The sequence below is a fragment of the Akebia trifoliata genome, chromosome 6 (genome assembly GCF_017979445.1).
Source record: "Akebia trifoliata isolate Shusen 1 chromosome 6, ASM1797944v1, whole genome shotgun sequence".
In the NCBI taxonomy this organism is placed as follows: domain Eukaryota; kingdom Viridiplantae; phylum Streptophyta; class Magnoliopsida; order Ranunculales; family Lardizabalaceae; genus Akebia; species Akebia trifoliata.
The window spans coordinates 1,306,567-1,329,679 of NC_141380.1; the positions used below are offsets into that span (position 1 = coordinate 1,306,567).

At 33.9% G+C, this 23,113-nt stretch overlaps 1 long non-coding RNA gene and 1 pseudogene across 3 annotated transcripts; one reads left to right on the forward strand and one right to left on the reverse strand.

Annotated features, from left to right (window-relative positions):
• The first annotated feature begins 3,880 nt into the window (after positions 1-3,880).
• On the forward strand, positions 3,881-4,261 carry LOC147399437 (cytochrome P450 714A2 pseudogene; annotated as a pseudogene).
• An 8,492-nt stretch (positions 4,262-12,753) lies between these two features.
• LOC147399438 (uncharacterized) lies at positions 12,754-17,764 on the reverse strand. 3 transcript variants are annotated; one of them, XR_015179064.1, is made up of 8 exons: positions 17,149-17,764; positions 16,860-16,957; positions 15,763-15,875; positions 15,538-15,650; positions 14,968-15,047; positions 14,157-14,218; positions 13,442-13,711; positions 12,754-13,355 (listed from the first exon to the last, which is right to left on the reverse strand). It is a non-coding gene; the product is annotated as an uncharacterized LOC147399438 (long non-coding RNA). The 3 variants fall into 3 exon arrangements; XR_015179065.1 differs by having other exon boundaries at positions 13,442-13,881; XR_015179066.1 differs by lacking the exons at positions 16,860-16,957; positions 17,149-17,764 and adding an exon at positions 16,055-16,852.
• Between the last annotated feature and the right edge of the window lie 5,349 nt (positions 17,765-23,113).

Here is a 23,113-nt window from a genome sequence, read left to right on the forward strand (position 1 = left end):
TCATTGTGTATATATATACGCTAAGGGTCATAATCAAAATTTTCCTATTCATTGTGTGTGTGTGTATATGTGTGTATGTGTGTGTGTCATTATATGTATAATTTTGTATTAGAACCAAATGAAAAAAGGAAAAAAAGAAAAACTAAAGGGGATGGATTTGTCTAAATTGATTTAATCTATTGGTAAAGAAAGAGAAGAAAAACTTAAAGGAGAAGAAGTAGAATAACCCAAAGAGAGGACACACTGAAATTTTTGTTTCTAGGTGAAAGGGTCAGGGACCATACTACATCTTCATTATTACTTTTTAATAATGATTTATTAGGCTATTTTATGAATTTATGAGGCCTAGCATTCAAATCTCAAGAACAAAATTGAAGATGGATTTTGGGAAGAAACCCCAAAAACATCTTTTATATAATCGGTAAAGTTTTCAATTTTTTTTTTTCCTTTTTTGAATAATGATATTTTAAGTAGAAAATGTACAGTTGTGCATCTCGAGGAAATAGATTTATGATTTCATGACCACACCACATCAGCCGAGTATTGATAGAGTGAGGACTTTCTAACTAGAATATCAACCCTCTTTTTTTTTAACAAAACTTTCACTAATTAACGGAACTAAACTAAACCCTCACTCCACCGAATAGTTTCTAAATCTGAATGTGGTTACTATGTCCTTAATCTTATATATCTTTAATATAAATGATAATCAATTAATGAAAATGATTTCTGATTCCCCACTCAATGCTCCCTTCACAGAACCATGATAAATCCACGTTGTAAAACATACGTGATTTGTACGTGGCTAATATGGCAAGGACATAGAATCATAGATATTTTATCAATGGTTATGTGCCATTGCCACATCAGTCATGTATGTTTTACCATGTCAATTTATCATTAGTCAAAGATCTATGGTTCAGTGCCCTTGCCACATCAGTCGAGTACAGACCGAATGAAAAAAAAAACCGAGTCAGAAAATCATTAGCTTATTTATAAAGTTGGTGTGCTATGTCTCGTCAGATGCTATCGGTATTGATTGTTATATAACCCCAACTCCAAGAGTTAAATAATGGGAGTTTCTATTGCCACCCCAAGATGTGTGCTAATTCGTTGATTGTTTACAATTACGTAGGGATTTTCCCCAAAACTTGTGCAACTTATGTCCAAATTCCGATTTTGGTACACTGTTCGTTTTAATTATCAAAACATGCATTTCTAGTGAATTCGTCACTTTTATAATCAATGAATTCGTGAATTCGTTGGTATATTTATGAATTTATAGATATTAAAAAAGACAAATTCATGATTTTCTAGGTTATAAACATTACAAATGCATGTATTGGGAATTAAAACGAACAATGTACCGAACTAAGAATTTCATCATATTCAATGCACGAAATAGAGATTCACCCATTACAGATGAATTAGGGTGACATCAACAAAAGTTGGTGTGGCAATAGAATCTCTCTAAAACATCTTAGCGGAAAGCATTTGAGTATATTTTTGGTATGAGAAAAGTTTTTTGAAGGCATTTTAGGCGGACCATACCAGAACAAGGCAAGTCAATTAAATGTGAGATTCTTCCAAAGAAAAAAGCATTTGGACATCCGTCCTTGCTTTCTCAATGGAGGTTTCTATTTAGGTGTTGATTTAGAATATGTCATAGTCGACTCCTTTATACATTCTAGAGCGGCAAGGGCAAAACCATCTCCCATGGTAGGACTGTAATTTGGGAGAGCAAAACCCAAACCTGTTGGGTTGAACCCGACCTTAGGTCATGTTTGGGTATAGTTAGCTTGGATTTGGCCTCGGATTCGAGCACAAAAAAAAAAAATGCCTAATGCAAATTGAATTGGATGCATGCATAGGTATCGGCCAACCCGATTTGTTCGAACCCAAACTTAATATGATTATAATTTAAAAATATTTCTTATCTTGAGTTCTTTCACACTCATAATTCATGTTACAATATGTATGCTTTTATTTATCTATACATCAAAATTAATATGTGATTATTTTCATTAGATAAATAATCAATCTTTGTTATTAATACTTTGTTTTGAGTGTGATTTTATATTATTGTACAATGATTATATTACAACTTTAAATGTTTTTCTATTTTTGAAAATTGTGATTATTAATAAAAATAATTATTTTAGTTAATCTTATTATTTTTCTTCTTTCTAAATTTGCTTATAATTTTATGTATACAAATTTTTGAAACACATTTTTAGGAAAAATAATTGTAAATTTTAAGTTTTTTTTTACATACCACTTATCTTTATATAAACTCTTACCAATACTAAATTCCCTAGTATTAATGAGGAATGTACTAACCCAAACAACCCGGCTTAGGTAGGGTTCGGGTTAAGTATTTCATGCCCAAGGTCGGGTTTGGCAAGAGTGTAGGTTAGTATTTGTCAAGTTTGGGTTAGGCGTGGGTTGATTCTCACCCTGCCCGAGTTGCAACCCTATCATTTAGGCTACGCACATGCAAATAGCATCCAAATAAAATCGAGCAATGATTTTTTGACTCTCCCATGTGGCATACTCAAAATACTCCCCTGATGTGGCATGTGCTAGCAGAACTATGGATCTTTTCCCTTTGAGATACACAATTGCCCATGTTTATGGAGATGTGCATGTGTATCCCAAGATATAAAATTATGGCTCTAACACATGCCACGTTAGTAGAGTATTTTGAGTATGCCACATGGGGGAGTTAGATTATCACGACTCAATAAAATTACCAAGTTCCACAACTTATTCTTTACTCATGGCAATTATTTTTGGACCTATTGATTGATTAATGGTTTACCCTCCCTCTTCTGAGAGAGAAACTTTGAAGTTGCCATCCACTTCAAAATTTGGAAGGAACCCTTCTCTTATAATGTCACGTTTAAATAAAATTTTGTGATATTCTTTATGTTCTCAAATTTGTAACATGTCCCCTTGACTTTGGTCTTTTTTCATAGACTGTTAAAAAATGACATAAAATCCTTCTTAAGTACAGAAAGTTTCATGACCAGTCAAAAACATGATCGATGTCACACGGATGTAGATAATAAAATTTTAAATTTTTTTTAAAGAATATAAATTTACATTTTTGGGTTGTAATTTTAAACTTGGAAGTTTGGTGAGGTCCTTTTTCAAACCTTAGATTAAGCCATTTTTTTTTTTTTTAATTGTATAAAAGATGAAATCCAACACGTTAATCAACATAGAACCATTGACTTAGTCATGCTAGCCTAACTCTTAAACTATAGTATATCTACCACCCATTACTGAGAAGGAAAATGGACTGCCTGCAATGGACACTGCGTTAATACTGAGTTGGACCGTCCAATTAAGCAATAATTGGAGGTTGGAGAAAGAAGTTCGCTCGTTGATCTTAAATATCGTGAAGGAGCGTAAAGAAACAACATTTAAGAAGGATCTACTACAAATAATATTCGAAGGTGCTAACATTGATGACTTAGAGATAGATACTGACCAATTCATTGTCGACAACTGCAAGAACATCTACCAAGCTGGGTACGAGACTACTGCTGTCTCCGCCGCATGGATCTTAATGCTATTAGCTTCACATCCTGAATGGCAAAATTGTGCCAGACGCCAATACAATTCGTGGGAAGAAAATGGTACATATATATGTGATTTAAACATTTAAATAGCACACCATTAGTACAAAATTTAATTGTGTCTAATTGTGAAAATGATACCTTGGTTCAAATCATAAAAGAAATAAAAATATAAGAAAGACGCAACGAAATGAGATGAACATGAATTAAAGACGTATATATGTCATAACACTTGTAAATTTATGTTAATTGAATTCGAAAAATTTCAACAACCAATATTTCCTTGGCAGATGACAATGGTGATTAATGAGATGTTGGGCCTTTACCCACCCGTGTCGATCATGTGGAGGGAGGCCTTAAAGGATATGAAGTTCGGGGATATTTGTGATCTACAAGGGATAAATCTATGGATTCCTGTGCTAAGAGTGCACACAGACCCTGAAATATGGGGACCCGATGCACTTGAGTTTAAACCAGAGAGGTTCGCTAATGGAATTTTTGGTACTCGCAAATTTCCATACGCGTACATGCTATTTGGTGTCGGGCCACGCACTTGTCTAGGACAATACTTTACTTTGGCAGAATTAAAGGTTCTTATATCTCTTATTGTGTCCAAGTTCTCTTTCTCACTTTCTCTTAAACATCAACATTCCCCTGCTTTGAAGCAGAACATGTAGTGAATCTCCTCATGAAGAAACTATGAAACCACCTGTTTTATGTTTTATGTTTTCTTTTCGTTTTGTCATTTTTATACCAAGCACATTTCTTGTTATTTTGGTGAATAAGAAAGTAAGTTTTTCAAACTTGCTTGATGGTGTAAGTGATCATTATCTATTAACGGAGACATATGTAATGATGCATGAGGAGTCCATGAAGATTTGACTGATGTTTGGAAGTAAAATTTAAAATGAACCCAAAAAATTAAAAAAACATTTTCTTACTAATGGACGTTTCCTCACTGTCCATCCATACGAGGGGGTATCGGAAAATATGACCATATGTCACACGTTTGTAGAGTGAAAAATTTTGAGAAATTATAGTAAAAGATTTTTTTTTCACTGTTGAATTTTAATTTTAAATTAGAGAGTTCGATGACATCCATTTTTGAAGTTTGGTACCAAGTAAAAAAAAAAATATTATGTTGAATCTTCTTTTTTATTTTACATCCAATCTACACTTTGAAGTCTAGAGGAATGTGGGTTTATTTTGTCGACACGACACAATGTGAACCCAACGACCTTTACTAAGATCTTACTAAGCTAGCTAGTCACATACAAGCATCACTTTAACAAATATTGGTTTGATTGGAAATTTGTGCCATTTTATTGTTGTTTTGGATTTTTGGACGTCGCAACTCTTCATCTGTCATCATCATTGGTAGATATCTTTGATTTGGATATTAATTTCCATTCAAATCCCTACCATTATCCATGTATAATTTTGAATAAACCCATTTATTGTTGTTTCAAACTGATGACATGCCTCTCACCCTCTCCCAAATAATTTTGTTTATTTGGACACCCCTCCACATTTGGGTGAATAATTAAGATGACCCTCATTTTCAATCTCTAACTAAAATTTCTTCATTTTTGTCCTAATATCAATCATCTTCAAACTCTCAAACTTTAATAGAAAATTAAATATTAATCTATTTAAACAAATTTTAATCGATCATTTTAAATTTTGCCTTAGTCCTTTTGTAGAAAATCCTAAAATTTACTTTCAAAAACTCTCTTCTTCTATTTAAAAAATCCTAGAATATTCTTTAGATTCGAAGGTTAAAACTTAATACCTTTGTCAAAAATCCTAAAATTTTCTTTCAAAATATCTCTTCTTTTTCAAAACTCCTGGTTTTGTTAACATGTACGCTAAGGGCACACGTTAAAGTGTAATAAATATAGTTAAGTGAAATTGAATTTTGTATTGAAAATATCCTAAATTTTTTATATATCTTATTCCCAATGTGTATTTATTACCCTTTAACGTGTGCCCTTAAGGCACAAGTTAACAATACCCCAAAAATCCTATATTGCTCTTTAGGTTTGAAAGTTGAAGTATATTAGTTCTATGATTCAAAACTAGGATAGAAAATTCTACCCAAGATGTTGAAGATGAATTGGGCTTTGGGAACATAAATCAAAGGTTTTTTATAATAATAATTATTATTTTAAGTTGAAGGCCAAGATATTGAGGCCATTTTTCACTAACTATTAAAAAAGACCGAGGTCATATAGGCATGTAGGTATTTTGGTCAATATTTGAGGTCCTTATAAAAAGTATTAAATGGATGACACTACTCCTTGACATAGGTCTTCTCTCATTGACTAATGAGAAATGTCCAAATGACTTTTTTCTTCAACCTCTAATAAAAGAAACCCTTCAATTTTCTCCTCAAAATCACTCATCGGCTCTTCAACCATCAACTATAATTTGCCCCCCTACAAGAAAATCATGGCTCGCCCCTATAAAAAACAGTTGCCATTCGCCTGATTATTTGAGATACCTTTATGTTTGAAAATTGGTGACAAGCCCTTGACTTGGTATTCTCTTAGAGATTATTGAGAAAATAGCAAAAATAACTTAAAATCCATTGCTTTTTTCTCCAAAATAAATAATTTTCAACCTCTGTGATGTTGATGAGGGTTATTGTGATCATCAACATCACCTCCACCATCACATCATCGGCATTATTGTTTCTGCCATCTTCATCACCACCATCGTTTAGGAGATTGAAGATTTCTTATTTTAGAAAGAATTTAAAAAAACAAATTAGGACATTTTTTGTTGATATATGAGAGAAGATCGATGTCAAGGGGCATGTCATGAATCTTAAAACATAGGGGTAGTAATCACAAAATTCATCAATTTTTTCAAAACAATTTGTAAAATTCCCCGAATATGGGACTAGTAGGGAGAATTGATAAATTAATGAACGACGTGTCGATTTATCGCAAAATATGGTAAAAGTTTTACCAATTAACCTAAACTGTTTTATTTTCTTCAACATTACTATCTCAATAACAAGATATGGGTTTTTAGAAGGTTGGACAATATGGATTTTGGTGAGAAATCCAAAAACATTGTTTTTTATATTTTCCAAGATTTTAATGATTTTTTATGAAATCTTTATGAAGTTATCTAAATTTACCAAATTGGAGCCCCACCCAACAATTACCAAATCCGAACTTTGTTACTACGAAGGGCCAATATAGAACCTATTGTGAGCTTAACTATTGGTCTCATTCGAATATTTTGGGCTTCAATAGTCCACGGACTTTTTTTATAAATGTGCTTAAAATGTGTTAGACTCAATTGGTCCAATGTAAAGAGGATTGTAGTTTTACTAGTTGGTCAGAATTAGGCTAAATGGCTTGGATTTGGGATGTTCTGGTGTTTGGGTGGGCTTAATAGTAGTAAATGAGCTAGAGATTTTTCATTATAATTTTTTATTATTCATAAATAAATAATCATATGGGCTTGATCTATTGGGGTTCCCTTTGCATCATATATGAAAGAATTTTTTTTCTACAAGACCAAAAGAAGAATTCTCTTTGGTAAACTCCCATTCGCATATAGTAAGGTTAAGTGTGCATTGGCTGATTGATAACTATGTTTTAATCAGTCCAATAACTCGATTATATGTAGGAATGTGTGGAAGGTCAAATCTGAAAGACCCAGGACGGTGACACATGTCTTATACGAATACGCATAGTTCCAGATTTAAAGCCCGAGTATAAGAGCAGATTGCTCTTCATCACCAACTGAACATTATTTGTGCCTTGCAGGGACATGAGCAATAATAGTTTTGATACATCAGGTGTTCCACCATTGTTTTCAACCTTAGAGTCCTTGACCACATTGTATCTCTCTCCCTCTACATCTCACAAGATCTCTTACAAAAAAGAAGGTTTCAATCTGTTTTCCTGAAGTTACAAATCTTGTCATGCAGGGCCATGGAAGACACTCAACTTCGAGGAGAAGTACCACATCACCTGTTCAGTTCCCCTCAATTACAAATAGTGTGAGTATCTGTCGACTCACAAAATAATGTGAAATAGTTCACAAATGAATCTAAGTGCAATGCATATGTTATTACATGTTGTGGGCTAGATTTTCCATGATCTTTGGCACAAGTTGGAACATGTGCCAAAGATCTTATGAGGCTTTGTATAATCCCCAAAATTTTTGGGAATTTTTTTTCTTGATTTGTCCAAATTAAACTGAACTGAACTCCATTGCATAACTGTCGAATCCGAACTTGGTTGTTATAATTACCATACAAGAAAAAAGAAAAAGAAATTTCAAATCTACTTAAATGAACTATATGTATCCTCATAATATATAGATAAATGTTTGGAAGCTGATAGTTTGAAAATGTGATGACAGGAATTTAAAGCACGACGATTTAAACGACACCTGGGAACCATTTGAAGGTCCTGATAAAAGAACTTGTGTTCTTATTCACATTTTCTTTTATGCGTTTACTAGGTTTTATATTGTAAGTTAAAATTGATGTTGTTATCTAAGAGTCTATAAAGAGGAGAGGGTTTTTTATTTTTATAGAGTTGTTGTAATGAGGTGGTTGCTTTGTTTGGTTGAGACTTGAGATGTATCAAAAGTTACTTACTATGTACTCCTTTGTAATTTATGAGAATTTCTAAAGTTAATTAGTTCTGGTTGATTATAAGTGCATTGTATTTAAAGATTGTTAAGTAATTGTGTTTAATTAATAGGTATTTAATTACAAATAATTTAAAAATAAAAGAAATTAAAAATTAAAAAAATCTTATTAGTGATGGTCATTGCCACTAGAATAGGTGTTCAAATTGTATTGGTACGTCTATAGCGACGGTAATACAATTAATTGGCGGCGGTTTTTAACCGTCGGTATAGGCTTCATTACACCTATAGCGACGGTAATACAATAATTAGCGGCGGTTTTTGACCGTCACTATAGGGATTAATATGGTTTTTAGCGACGCCACCTATAGTGGCGTTACACGTGGCCATCACTATTAATAATAGCGGCGGTTTTTTGGTATTTGCGACGGTTTTTGACCCCCACTAAAAACCTAAAATTTTGTAGTGATAAGATTGGGTTGAGCCAAACACATAGGTCAAGTACCCTAAGGTATAGGTTAGGGGGTGGAGCCAAGCTCATAGATTGGATGTCATAAGGCATAAAGTCGGGTAGCCAAGCTCATAGGTCAGGTATAAGGCATAAGGCTGAGGTGGAGCCAACTTCTTAGGTCAGGTACCATAAGGCATAAAGTCAGGTGAAAAGATTTCGTTGTTAAAAGGTTACCAAATAAGAAATGATTCAAAAAAGGTAAACTTTTAATGTAAGAAAGTTGATAAAGGAGGAGATGATGAAATAAGAAACATCTAAATGAGGATTCTATCATATATTCTTTATAAAAGGACAACCATATGAGAGGTATTAGACTCTTACTCCTAAACTCTCTATATTCTTATTCTAAGGTCTAACTTTGGCATCGAAGACTCTATGGAACAAGTAGAATGGGGAGCTCCAAGGAATCGAATGTCTATCCACAATGTATTTGCAGATCTTGAGGTAATCATAAAAAATGCCTCTACAATATGTATATATGATTTTATCACCCATACATTTTTTCAACGAAGCTAGGTTGCACCATAGTCATAGAACACATCTAATTTTAACAAATATCTGAATGTTGTGAGAAATTCAATGATTAATTAGCTATCAAAAGTTAATCAACAATTCATTGAAAAATAGTTGATTTTTTAAAAGAAATGGCAAACCTTTATCCCTTGATTATCCCAAATTTATATTTTGAAAAAATGGTGACTTAAATCAACCCTTCCTCAAATTTTTTAAGAGTCGCCATCCACAATTGTGCCCCACTCCTACAGCTAAGGTTGGCAATGGGTTAGATAATATCCGCTTACCTGACTCTTCCTACCCAAGTTTTTTGAATATGGGCACAAATTTTTTGTCTAATTAAGAATTCGAGTAAATTTATCTGCAATTAATTTTATCCGAATATTTTTAAGGTTGGATAAGGATTGATAACCTATCTAACTTGAATATCCGTTTATTCAAGTTTAATAGGATAGATTAACAATAAAATATATGTATAACATGAAATTAAGGTTTTTTTTTTTTCATCATCTTCACAATGAGATTTATATATCCAACTTTGATATCTGCTTGAAATTTGAGTACAAGTCGGATACGGATATAGATATTCTTAGCATAAATGGATAAAAAATCGGATATGGATAATCGACTATAGAATTGGATAAGGATACAGAAATAACTTCATCCAACCCACACCTGACCCATTGTTCACTACGTCATATTGCGGGATAAACGACTGTCTTGAACAGTCGTTTTTGACAAAAACGACTGCCCTTACAGTCGTTTGCGTAGTCGTTTTAAAAGGAGTCGCGAATAAAAAGCGACTGCTGAAGAAAGTCGGAAAAAACGACGGCTTTGGACCGTTAAAAGACCGTCGAAAAAAACGACGGCTTTAGTCCGTTAAAAAGACCGTCGAAAAAAACGACGGCTTTGGAACGGCTTAAAACCGTTCCAAAGCTGAAAGCACTACCAAAAAAAATATACATTAGACATCGATTGAAATCCGATGTATATAAGACTGATGTCCTAAGTCTGAGACTTTGGACATCGGTTACAAACCGATATCTAAACTTTTGAAGAAAAAAAAGAGATATGCCCATACGGATGGGATTTGACAAAAAATGTGGAAGCAATATTTTAGATCACGGATAAAACTTAGCAAAGTAGATCGAAGGGGTTGTCGAAGACTGACTGATTGTTTCTTTCACATTAGATACTCTCTCTAAATTGTCGTAAAACTTTTACGTTACGCGATTATGATACTAATAAGAACATAGAGCAATGAATTGATGCTAATAATGGCAAGGGCTATTACCTGATGGGTCACGAAAACAATCTTAGATCGGAATGGTACAATCCAACCTTGGCGGCGTCATCGAGGAATATCATTGCCATTCGATCGTCCAAATAGTTCGGAAACATGAGCAGCAACCATAGCTGCAGCGACTATCTCATTTGAACTATAACTCTATGAAGTGCCAATGGTAGATGGCTTTAGTGAAAATAGTGCTTTTAAAAAATTCTCTCGAGGTGATGTCTTGGGCAGGAAAAAACAAGACTTTAATTCCCACAGATGTCACTACTTGGTCGTAGAAGGATGAAATCATAAACTGGATTGCATCTTCAGGCACGCATTCAATACACTTCTGGATGACATGGTTCCCGTTCTGGTCACATACACAACGCATTACATCGCCATCAAGCTCTGCAACCATTTTAGTCTGCTGGTCCAAATCGACAACTTCTATTGCCTGCATCAATCAGTTCAAGCTCTTTATTACATTGAATCAGTCTCTGTTCAAATAAGACTTGTCCAGAAAAATAGATACATAGAATCAAAAAAGCAATATTAAAGCTACCCAAAAAAGCAATATTAAATGAGATGCCTGCTTGATAACACCATCAAGCAATGTTCTCATTCTTAACCTTTGATAAATTTTACACACAAACATACATTTCAATGAAGATGACTAAGATGTTTGTGTCGAAATATCCCACCCTTAGAAGTCTTCTCATAGAATATGCATGTGAAACCATTTGTGTTTTTTATTTCTTTTAGGTAAGCATGCTTCCACACGAGGTCTTTTCTGTCAGTTCTACTACTATTCTTATTACTAGATTGCGAATTAAATTAAAAATAAAATAATATCAGGAAGAATAATTTATTAGTAAACTAAGCAAGATAAGAATCACTTATGAAAAATCCGTACTGTTAAAATTTTGGGCTTTTGCAATGCATATAAGATAACAATTAAAGATTTTTGTTGTTTTGACGTCTACACATATTTTACACTTTTCCTACATGAAAGCACACATACTACATGTAACATCTCCCAAGGATGCATTATTGGAAATATACAACCATTGGAAAGCCCACATGATAATTGGTAATTCTAGGTTTAAGTAGGAATTACATAATAACTTTGCTGTTTTTGGGGACAAGATTTCATCTTTAAACTGAGTTTAGATTGTTTACAAGGAACAAGCAGTATCATCTTAAATATTGAGACTAAAGCCATGGTCGTTACCATGCACCAAAAGAGGTTCATTATCCTAGATAGATAAGTAAATAAACTCATGGTCCTGTTAAGACATGAATAAATTCAACCCCAGTTTAATCTCATATGCACAGGTAAATCACTATTACATAATTTCAGCTTATCATAGTGACTACAATTATTGTAATATCTCTCATTTTTTTCTGAGTGTTCAATGAACATTACATTCTGGGATTACTGCTTCTAGGAAATGGTTTTACTTTATAAATTCGAACAATAGTAGAAGTACCTAACAAAATAAGGCCGACTTCTAATAAGTTGGTAAAATTTACCTTCCTCTACAACCGACCATTTACTTTCACATTCATCAAACTGTAACCAAATTATTAGATTGTTAACTAGATGAACAACTTGTGAAATATGTGGAAGCATAAGTCACATGGGTGAGCAGGAATAACCATTGACATATTAAAAATACGATAGAAACCATCATGATTTCATCAATAAGCAGCAAGGGTGATGAATAAGCACTTAAAATTTCTCAAAAAAAATAATTAAATAACAAATCATATATTGTAGATTTAATAGAACATCAGATTACCTCTTTCTCGGGTCCAGGAAATCCACCCCATATAAAATTTTGACGCCATCCCCTCTCATAGAGAAATGATACCAGTGGAGTCCTGTTTGAAAAAATGATCTTCATCTGTTATAAGGAAGATATAAGTTGAAAGAAAAGTAAGGTTCCTCCTATACTAGTGAATAAATTGGTTGATATAACCTGTTGAAGATAGGCAGATTAGCTAGAAACCACATTCTAGATTAACTTAAATGTGATTTTAAGTTGAAAGTTCTCCCAACTTGATGGGGGGGGGGGGGGGGGGGGGGGGGTTGAGGCTTTGTAGGACCTTTTACCTCACTATCTTAGTAAGGAAAGGGTTTCTCTAAGGATAAATTGCAAAATAAGATATACCTCCATTTGTATTACCAGTCCTCTTATTTCCTAGCTAGGAAAAATAAGATAAATTGCAAACAATGTTCAGGCTACCTTCCATGGCATAGATTTCGAATACCTATTAATTTACAGCCTTGTTTTCCTATGCAACATATATTACCAGTCCTCTTATTAGCTATTATCATAATAACAAAGAAATAGAAAATGTGTTGATGAAACAGAAACCATGAATAAAAAAAAACAAGTACAACCATGCCAACAATCTAATTTTTTTTCATTAAATCTCACCATGATCCTCATTAACCATGGGGATTCCCTATATTACATCAAAGATCAATAGCATCACCATCAAATCAGAAGGCATCCCTTTTTTTTTTTTTTTGCCATTTCTCTTCTCTGATTTTTCTCCCCCTTTTTTTTTTTTTTTGTTTTTTTTGTTTTTTTTTTTAATTTCCCATCTTGTCTCTATTATAACAAGATCACCCCACATACCATATCTACAATTTGATGCACACTTATGCATTTATAGTGTATATAACTCATATATGCCCTTATGAAATGGGCATGGACATACTCAAGAACTGTTATTGCAGAGTGTAGGCTTGGACTTGTCGAGTATCGACCACATCACCTGAACATCCTCATAAGCACAAGCCATTACTTCCCATGCAAATCCATAACACGATTGTCATTCCCTATAATAAGAACCAACCACAATATATAAGAGTTAATTTACATCAAGATCCAATATGGCTAACATAGCATATATAACAAAATATACCTTGTTGTGTCTTCTTATCTCTTTGATTGTTGGGGTTGAAGAAAGTGCAAGCTTTTTTGAATGGAGATGTGATTGTGCGAACCCAAGAAGCCATTCTTTTTATTTTTCAATTCTGCTAGACTTCAATTGTCGAGAAGATGAGTGAATCCTCTTGAGTTTATATAGGAGAGCTTGATGAGGAGAAGGATAAGTCGGGGTGTAGGCTTAAGGGGGAACAAGATCCGTGAGATGTGGTTGAAGGATATGACACTTTCTTTATTGCTCATCAAGCTGTTGATAGGAGTATATAAGGATATTAGTTGAAGATATAAGCTGTTGATAGGAGTATATAGCTCATCATTCCTGTCCAGGCTGGAGCTCTCTACAGACTCCAAGTTGGCTGGAGTATATACACTTTCTTTTTTTTTTTGTTATGGTGTGTACCATAACCTTCTTATCTTCTACCATAAACATACCCACAGTGTTAGTTTTTCCAGTTTGTGTCAGATTCCTTTGGTATGTATTCATTTTAGAACATTGTTAGTGTCTCTGTGTTTAAGTTTCTATTTGTAATAGTTAGGGGTACATTATAATTTGTTCTCATCTCTGATCAACATAGTTAACTTCTATCATCATTTAAAGAAGCGCCTAACATAGTATACAGAAAATGTATCAAACAAAATAAATAAATAAAAAAGCTTTGTAATTAATATATCTAAGGCTTGAAAGAACTTACAAATGGATCATACGAGCTGCATTATCTTCAAAGTTCCGTATGTACCAACCGGGTGACATAATCTGCATCAAGTAAATTAAGAGCATACTTCAACCTCCCACTCTCTCTCTCTCTCTCTCTCTCTCTCTCTGTTTGTATGCCCACTTGTGGGTCTTGAAGGACATAATGTTTGATGATTCAACCTTATAGTTTGTCATGATACGACGATCATCTCTATCAAAAATCAGTCCACTTAACATCACAAAATACTAACCATATGAAACATGGTCTAATTGGACAGTTTGGCGAATCCAAATTCAAGACAATTTTCATTAGATTGGGACTATCAGAATAGGTTGAATTTTTTTTATTTTTGGTGTGTGATGGTCCTCTAAACTGTATGAACTAGCCCATATATGGTTGAAATGTCCAACGTGATGCAGGAAAGGAAGGAGATTCTAAAAACATTTGGGTATGTGAAATTGATTTAAGGAAGATAATAGATATGCAACTCGACTGGACTGTCCAGTGACTTAATTAATTTTTGGTAATTTTTGAAAAAATAGAGAGACCATCCCATTATAACACAGCTGTTCATGGTGTGCACAGCTAGACATGTATAGAACTTAAGATATGAAGCATTTGGTCTTTAAATGAAAATTTATTGAGTTGTAAATGGATTGGGCCTAATATGCCCCACCCACATCAATAGTACACACATGGGTTTGTTCTCCACACAGTGCCAAATTTGTAACTCATGTTAAAGCAGAACAACATTGGTCACTTGAAGTTGTTGGGACTCAAGTTTGAAGAAAGCTATATAGCGTGATACCTTGCATGAAAAGTGTCCATGCGGCTATCATAGCTAAGCTCGGCATCGTAACAAGTCAACATAAATCCAACATGTCCATTCTGAACTAGAAGATAAGAACAAAGTTTTTAGTAATTTTCTAACAGAACAAGGCATCAACAATTGAGTGCCACACATCAAACATCAAAGCTTATATAATAAAAAAGAGTTCCAAGACATTTAGAGCTCAAAGAAATATTTATCTTTGACTGTAACAATATATTTTTCAAAAGAGCTAGAAATGGAAGAAATCAACAAAAAGTGTAAAATTGAAAACAGAAAGCAAAAAAATAATAGCTGAAATTACAGTTGTTTCTAACAAAAAAGGCATTAACATTTGTTGCCATGGAAACTTATAGAGAATCAGGATCAAGTATGGTGTCCCATTCATATAGAATATCAATAATAAAATTTCCAAACCTAAATCTACTAATCAAATAGGGAAAAAGAAGAAAAAGAAACACATAATGTTATAATATGGAACAAATAAATAAAATAATTAGCGGTCAAGTAAATGAAAGATTTGCAGCGAACTGGAACAAATAGTAAAACCTTCACGGGCCTGTGCTCCTCTGCTCTCCTTCCAAGCCTTTGCAAAATGCATGGTAATACATGCATTTATAAAAAGGTTTCCCAGTTCCATAGCTTCTATCATGTAAGAATTCCTGCCCAAATTATGTAAAAAATCAGGTCCATTGAAGATCAATGATTTATGAATAGTGGCATCACCAACAAATGTGAACAAATCAATTGGGAGATGATATTATTATTGGTTACCTTCTTCTAATGTCTCCTGAGTACGGAAAAGAGCAGCATTATTTTGCATCACACTTTGCATATTAAGGCGGATCTTTGAAGTTGGCAATGGACCATTTGAGTTCCTTAATTCACTGAAGCACAAAGAAACATGCTAGTTTAGACTAATATATGAAATGCAAGCCCAACAAAGCAACATCAACTGCAAAACTTGAGAAATTGTTCAATACAAATAACGGAGCATGAAAATTTAAGAAAAAGTTGCACAGTTTACAAGTTTACAAAGTCACCCATGACTCAAACAAAAACTCACCAAAGCTGAAAAGCTGCGTCTATCCAACTCCTTAGTGCTGCCCTACATTATCTTGGAAAAACATATAGAAATACCATTGGATTCCCATGTATCCCTTCATAGTTTTACTTTGCGTTCACCCACATCTACTTTCATACTTCCATCAACATACACTACTTTTCCTACAAATAACTAACCAAGGCACTTCCTACTTGAATAAGCAGCTAATTCATTCATAACCAATGCAAACATAAAATGGAGGCCAAATTCACAAGTTTTGGGGAACCAAAATTACAGCAATTGTAAATAGAAAGGGCCCTCATTGTTTATTTATTTTTTAATAGGTATAAGCATGCATTATTAGAGAAAAATAGAGTACGTTAGGATGTTGATATGACAATTCTAGCACAAACAAAAGGAAACAAAATGCGGCATATAATATACTTGCTCTCATCTTAATATGAAATCCCAAAAGAACAGAACTCTAATTCTTTGAACAAATCAGCTCTAATTTGTACAAGAATTATTGGCTATGATATTTATACAGAGATAACATTCAAAACCTACTCTATATCTCTTGCAAATGGGTACTTAGAGCAACATGTCACATAAATCAAATAGAACACAACAGAGGTATGTCATTGCCCATATTAGTACGTTATCACCCTATCTTGTCTGATGAGGAAACCTGACCTTATTCATATTGAACAGACTTGATACAAAAATGTGCAACTACAAGAGTTACTAACAAAATAAACTTCCATGAGATAGATTTCACAAAGGACAAGAAAAACCACAAACAGAGAGACGTTCATAAACTGAATACCTGAGATTCTTTTAGAATTTCTTCTACGCCAGCCAAAGATCGATTTCGCTACAAGCATATGCGATCTTCGAACCAATTGGCGTCACATTCTCCTTCTTCTGCAAACATGAGAAATAGATTAACTAAAGAGACAGATCGGATCCTTAGATGAAAAGCTCGACTCAGCTGGAACTCGAAACCTAGATAGATCTCAACTGAGATAAATGTATAGATAGATAGAGAGAGAGGGATAATCAAATTCAGAACAAAGAGATTGCAGAAAATTAGGGTTTTCAGAGGATAAGCTTACCGATGTGAGAGGAGCGATGATTGGAGGAGATGTAGAGGAATCAGAATCCGCCATCAAATCGATTTTGCTTAATTGGAAACTTGCAGATAGGGTTTGAACTTCACCATCAAGGATCTGAGTCTCCGGATGAATCAGAGGGATTGTAACCGTTTGATGAGGAAAGTTCTTGAGTTTGATCTTGCAAAAACATGGAGAACTTAAAGGGTGAACGCCAGATCGAGGAGGTTTCGAAGCTATGGGGATCTTCAGAGCTAGATTTCCAACAAGGATTCGAACGAAAGGACAAGGATCCACAAACCCTAGATCTGGAATGCTGTGGAGAGAGAGTGCGTGCGAGAGACAGATACATATAGAGTGTGAGAGAACGAGAGAGCGACCGAGGACGAGAGACAGAGAGTCGAGGACGAGAGAGAGAGAGAGAGAGAGTGAACGAGAGACCGCAGAGAGAGAGAGAGAGTCGTTTTTCTCTCTCTTTTAGAATGGCTATTGGCACCCCAACTTTTACTTCTTCCGTAAAAACGACGGTTAAACGACAGATTAAAACTGTCGCAATTAACGACAGTCTTAAGCAGTCGTTTTTAGCGCAATTACGACGTCGCGAAAACAGCAATATGACGTAGTGGTTAGCCCTAAATATAATTAGGACTACTATCTATGTGGAGCATATATTTTTTGCATTTAAAATACATGTGTCTGCGTGCATGACTTATTTAGGAGTCCAATGTATTTTAAATGGAAATGAGGCAAACTTGTGTTTTAAATAATCGGAACTGGACACCGTTCCAACTTTGGATCTTGATTTTATTTTAAAATTTTTTATTGCTCATACTACTTCGCATAAATGTTTTCCATTTTTTTTTTGGGCGGGGCGGGGGGGGGGGGGGGTATGATTGACACCTGTGTACCACACATACGACTTTACTATGATTTTCATTATTTAAGTGACTTGATAAGAAACATGACGTTGAAAATAATAATGCGAGAAAGAAACAAATTGCATAATGACACGTGAAGAACACGCTAGAGTGTTTTTTTTTTCTCTAGACATGAATGCAGCACGAGGAGAATTGAATAGGGAAATATGAGTTCAGACTTCAGATCGTATGCGCCGAGGGTGGAGAATTGAAGTCCCCCACCTACACCTCAACACATGCCTCGCAAGTCATAATCTGATGAAATTTTTTAAAAGAAAATATTTAGGCATTTATTCCTTGTACTGTGACTTATATGGTATGTGTTAGAGGTGTGGGAGGACAACATCAATCATTCACCCCTCAGTGGCTAAGATCCCGATTCCAAGATTTGTGGGAGATTTCTAAAGTGTCAGTTAGGTACCCTCCTATTCGTGATTAAATACCATATTTATAGGCATCTTCAACTTTAGGTTTTTCTTCTCAAAACCTGTCACCACGAACTAAAATTTTTACTAGCATCTTGAGCCTTAAGAATTTAGCTATTAAATCTTCGAAGCTCAAGAGCACGATATAATTTTTGAATGAGTAAAAAATGATGGAATGATTGGTATCATTCTTGTCACATTATTGAGATGAAGACACATGTTGTTAAGTGTTAGATGGATTGTAAGGTCAGGTGCAAAACTACATATACACATGAGATGCCAAGACCCTACAGAAATTTCAACAAATATTATTTATGTACTTAACCTATATGTTACAAAGAAGGGTTGAGCTACAAGTGGAGGTATGTGACCACCATAAATATTTTAACTTATAGTTAGGTAGCATTTGCAAACTCACATTTATTAGAGGGGTTTATTTGTAATTTAAAATATTAATTAAAGGAGATTTTAATATTACATAGTAGAAAAGAATATTTTTGTAATTTTGAAAACTAATCGACATGATTATATGAACAAGGGATTGTAATTTATTGATTTTTAACCAATGACCCTAACATATTAACTTTACTAGTAAAGATGAAGGATTTGTGAGATCCAAATTTTGTTGATATTCTACTCAACAAATTTTAAGGTTATTTTCAAAATTATAGTTATTTTGGTCAAAATGGCATGAGAATGTAATTTTTAGGGTTTGTAGTTTGTCTTTTCCACTTCTTCCCTATGAGAGTGAGTCAAAGCATTTTTCTTCACCAAAAACTTGGTTTGAGGTAGAATCATCTGAAATCAAAATAAATGATGAATATTTCTATCCAATGTAAGATTTTTCTCTCTTTAACTCCTATAAAACAAATGATATTATTTTCATGTGATAGTGTCTATTAGAACTTTCCTATTATGTAGTTATAAGGTGAAAAAGAAGGAATTTTTTTAATTTGGATTTCTTTGAGTACCAAATTTTAGATCTACTTCTTTCAGATAGGGTTTTCCTAGAATTTTAAATATTTTACAAGTTAAAAAACTAGGGTAGGCGTGATTTCTTAGTGAAAAAATTTCAGATACCTATAATTAATAAGAAAAAAGGTATGTGTGCCTTGTGGGTATGAGTAAAAAATTTTCAAATCTTTATAATTTCTTTTACATGGGAGTCTCTGAAGACATATTCGAAATAAATTGGTTTCATGTGGCGATAACTCTACATTACATGAACTAAAGAAGAAAGCAAATGTTGAACTCTACACATTTTATAAGACATAAAACATAAAAAATGGCAATTATGAGTTTTTTTCACATAAAATATGAAATTACTTTCATGGGTGATTATCCTTTATTACAACCATATGCATTACACATATTAGATACATAAAACTACTAATAAAGCTACAACATATTTTATCTTATATGTGCAAAAATGTTCGGAATGGGCTGATTTTTTGTGAGGATGATCTCTAGACCAGAAATACGGATCTAGAATTAATGGAAACGCAAAATCAACATCTTTTAAAATGAACATCCAACAAAGTGCGACTCAACATTTCAAATCAAGTGAAAAACATCAAGTATGATGGTTTTACCTTTACCAAGTTAATCCGATACCATTTAAAGGGAGCATGATCAAAGAAATTGTGAAAGATATGAAAATAACTTCATCCAACTCATACTCGACCCATTGCCAGCCCTTCCTATAGCTAGGACTGTTATCTATGGGTCTGCCTGCATGACTTGTTTAGGAGTCCGAATGTGTTTTAATTGGGAAAGGGACATAATTGTGTTTTAAATAAGAAAGGGACACGCGATCCTTATTTTATTTTTTTTATTGCTCCTCATCTTTCCTGAAAGAAAATTCCAATTTTCTTTTTCTTTTTTTCAAGTTTACCGGCCAAATAATTGTTGAATCCGAACAAATTATGGTTGACACCCGTTGACCGGTCACATGATTCAACCTTGGAAACTACATAATCTATTATTGTTAAATACACTTTTACCATCATTTTCAATATTTAAGTCACTTGATAAGAATACTTAGAACCTGTGAGAGTATTTTTTTTTTCCTTAACAGCGATGAATGTACCACGAGGAGAATTGAATAAGGAAATATGAGTTCAGATCGAATGCACCGAGGGTGGAGACTTGAAGTCCTCCACCCACACCTTAATCCATGCCACGTAAGTAATAATCTAATGAAATTTTTAAAAGGAGATAGTTTGGGCGTTAACTGCTTGGATTGTAACTTAGGTTGTATGTATTGAGTTGTGGCGGGACAATATCAATCAGTCACCCTAGATGTGTAAAATCCTGACTGTTAGATTCTTGGGAGATCTCTAAAGTTTATAGTAGCATGATTCATAGTTCAAAGTTCAAACATAGGTGTTAGGTTAGGTGCCCTCGTGATCGTGATTAAATAGTATAAAGATAATGCGATCTCGATGAAAAACATCTATGGTTTTGACACACATCCACCTCAAAAATATCCTCCACAATGTACATTTTAATGTTACTTCAACACAACTCATACCATATATACCCTCATCTTCAACTTTAGATTTTTCTTCCCAAAATCTGTCACCTCAAACTAAAAGTTTTACGCACATCTTAAACCTTAAGATTTTAACTACTTAAACCTTTGAATGTTTGGTGGGAAAAAATTTCTTGCACATTATTGAGATAAAGACACATGTTCGCGATTGATTCTTAAAAGACAATATCAAGATTTTCAAAATAAAAGGTTACATTGAAAACAATTGATTAAATACAAAGAGTTTGAAGATGATTAATTTTGGTAAGAAATTCCAAGTTTTATTTTTAAGAAGACGAGAATATCTAGGTAACAATGGAATTTGGTGTACAAATATAAAAGATTAAGCTAAGGTTAAAAATGATAGATTGAAGATGAGGTTGAATAGATAAAAAAGATAATTTACTTAGGACGTTGAAGAACTTGAGTTTGGAAGAAAAACAAAGCAGTCATGAATAATAGAAAATTAGAGTACTTATGATATTTTTCTTTAGTAATGAATAATTAGAAGGGTGGGCTTAAGGGATGCCTATAACATTACCAGTTTGAAAACATGGGGAAGCACCATTGTTCCTATTTTTATGTACCAAACTGTTTTTACCATAAAAACATGTGGAATTCACAAACATAATCTAATACACAGGATTATAAAGGATAAAATTCTAAGAATTTTAAGATATGAATTAAAAAAAGGGTGGCTGAATGGTACCGACTTGGGGTCAAGGAGTCTGCTCCTTCTTTGGTCTCAAGTTTGAATCCCACTACCCATAAAAAACCTTGGTGGCCACGAACTGTTGCACGTGTGTAGATTAAAACGTGATGGGCAAAGCCTGGGTGTGGGGCGTAGGAACTAGTTTGGTGCACGTAAGCTGGCCCGGATACCCTTTGTTATAAAAAAATTTAAAATATATATATATATATATATATATATAAAATTTCCCCTCATCTTTTAACTCCCTTAATCCAAAATAAGATGTTTATTAGCGTGGCCATACTCTAGTAGGTTGAAGATTAGGTTCTTTATGATATTTTTCATTAGTCATGAATAATAGAAAGCTGGGTTCAAGGGATGCATATGATCAGTTTGAAAACATTCATCTATGTCTATATGACCCTGTTTTTACCCTAAATTACCCCCGACAACTTTTCACCGCACCATGTATCTATCCAGATTAAGAATCTTTTTGCGGTCAGTGTTTGAGGAAAAATAGTCAACGTGCAAGTTGCAAATAAATTATAAACTGATGAAAAATAAACAATCTTTTTACGATCAAATTAAGAATTTTTTTGGCGATCAGTGTTTTTGTTTTTCTATTTACACAAGATGGCAAGTGGGTAGCTTGCCTTCCTCCTACTCGGGGATTCCACTGGGGGCTCCCTATAGGAGAGTGGTGATTTGGGACCTGATAATAGAAAGATTGAAAGACAGCTCGCAAAGCAAATTACCTTTCCAAGAAGGGTAAGTTGACTTTGATTAAAAATGTCTTATCTAGCATTCCAATATACTTTCTTTCTGTACTTTCATTGCCTCGCAGTATGGAATTATTATTAGATAAGTTGTTCTGTAATTTTCTTTGGCATGACAGAGATGGGGTAGAAAACATCATCTAGTAAATTTAAAACAAGTTTGTTCAGATAAGAAAAAGGGTGGCCTCGAGGTTAGGAGACTTGGGAATATGAACATGGCTTTGAGGGGGAAGTTGTTATGGAAATTTAGATCAGATGAGTTTGTGGAGAAAAGTCATACAAGGAAACTACGGAGTAAGACGAACGGGGTAGGAGAGTGAACCAGTTAGACATGCTCATGGTTATGGGATGTGGAAAGGTATCATGAAGATCATATATTTGCTCAAGTCGAGAATCAAATTCATAGTAGGTCAAGGGAACAAAGTAAGATTTTGGGAAGATATATGGTGCAACAATCAATTGTATTTATCTTTAAAAAAGGGATTCCCAATCGCATCCTTCCGAAAAGATGTAGTCGGTGAATAGGCTTGTGACTTTGGATTTCGAAGAGGTATTGACGGCTTGGGGTTGGTAAAAGTTAGCAGATTAATTGAGGAAGCTTCGAGTATCAACCTTTACTTGGGTAG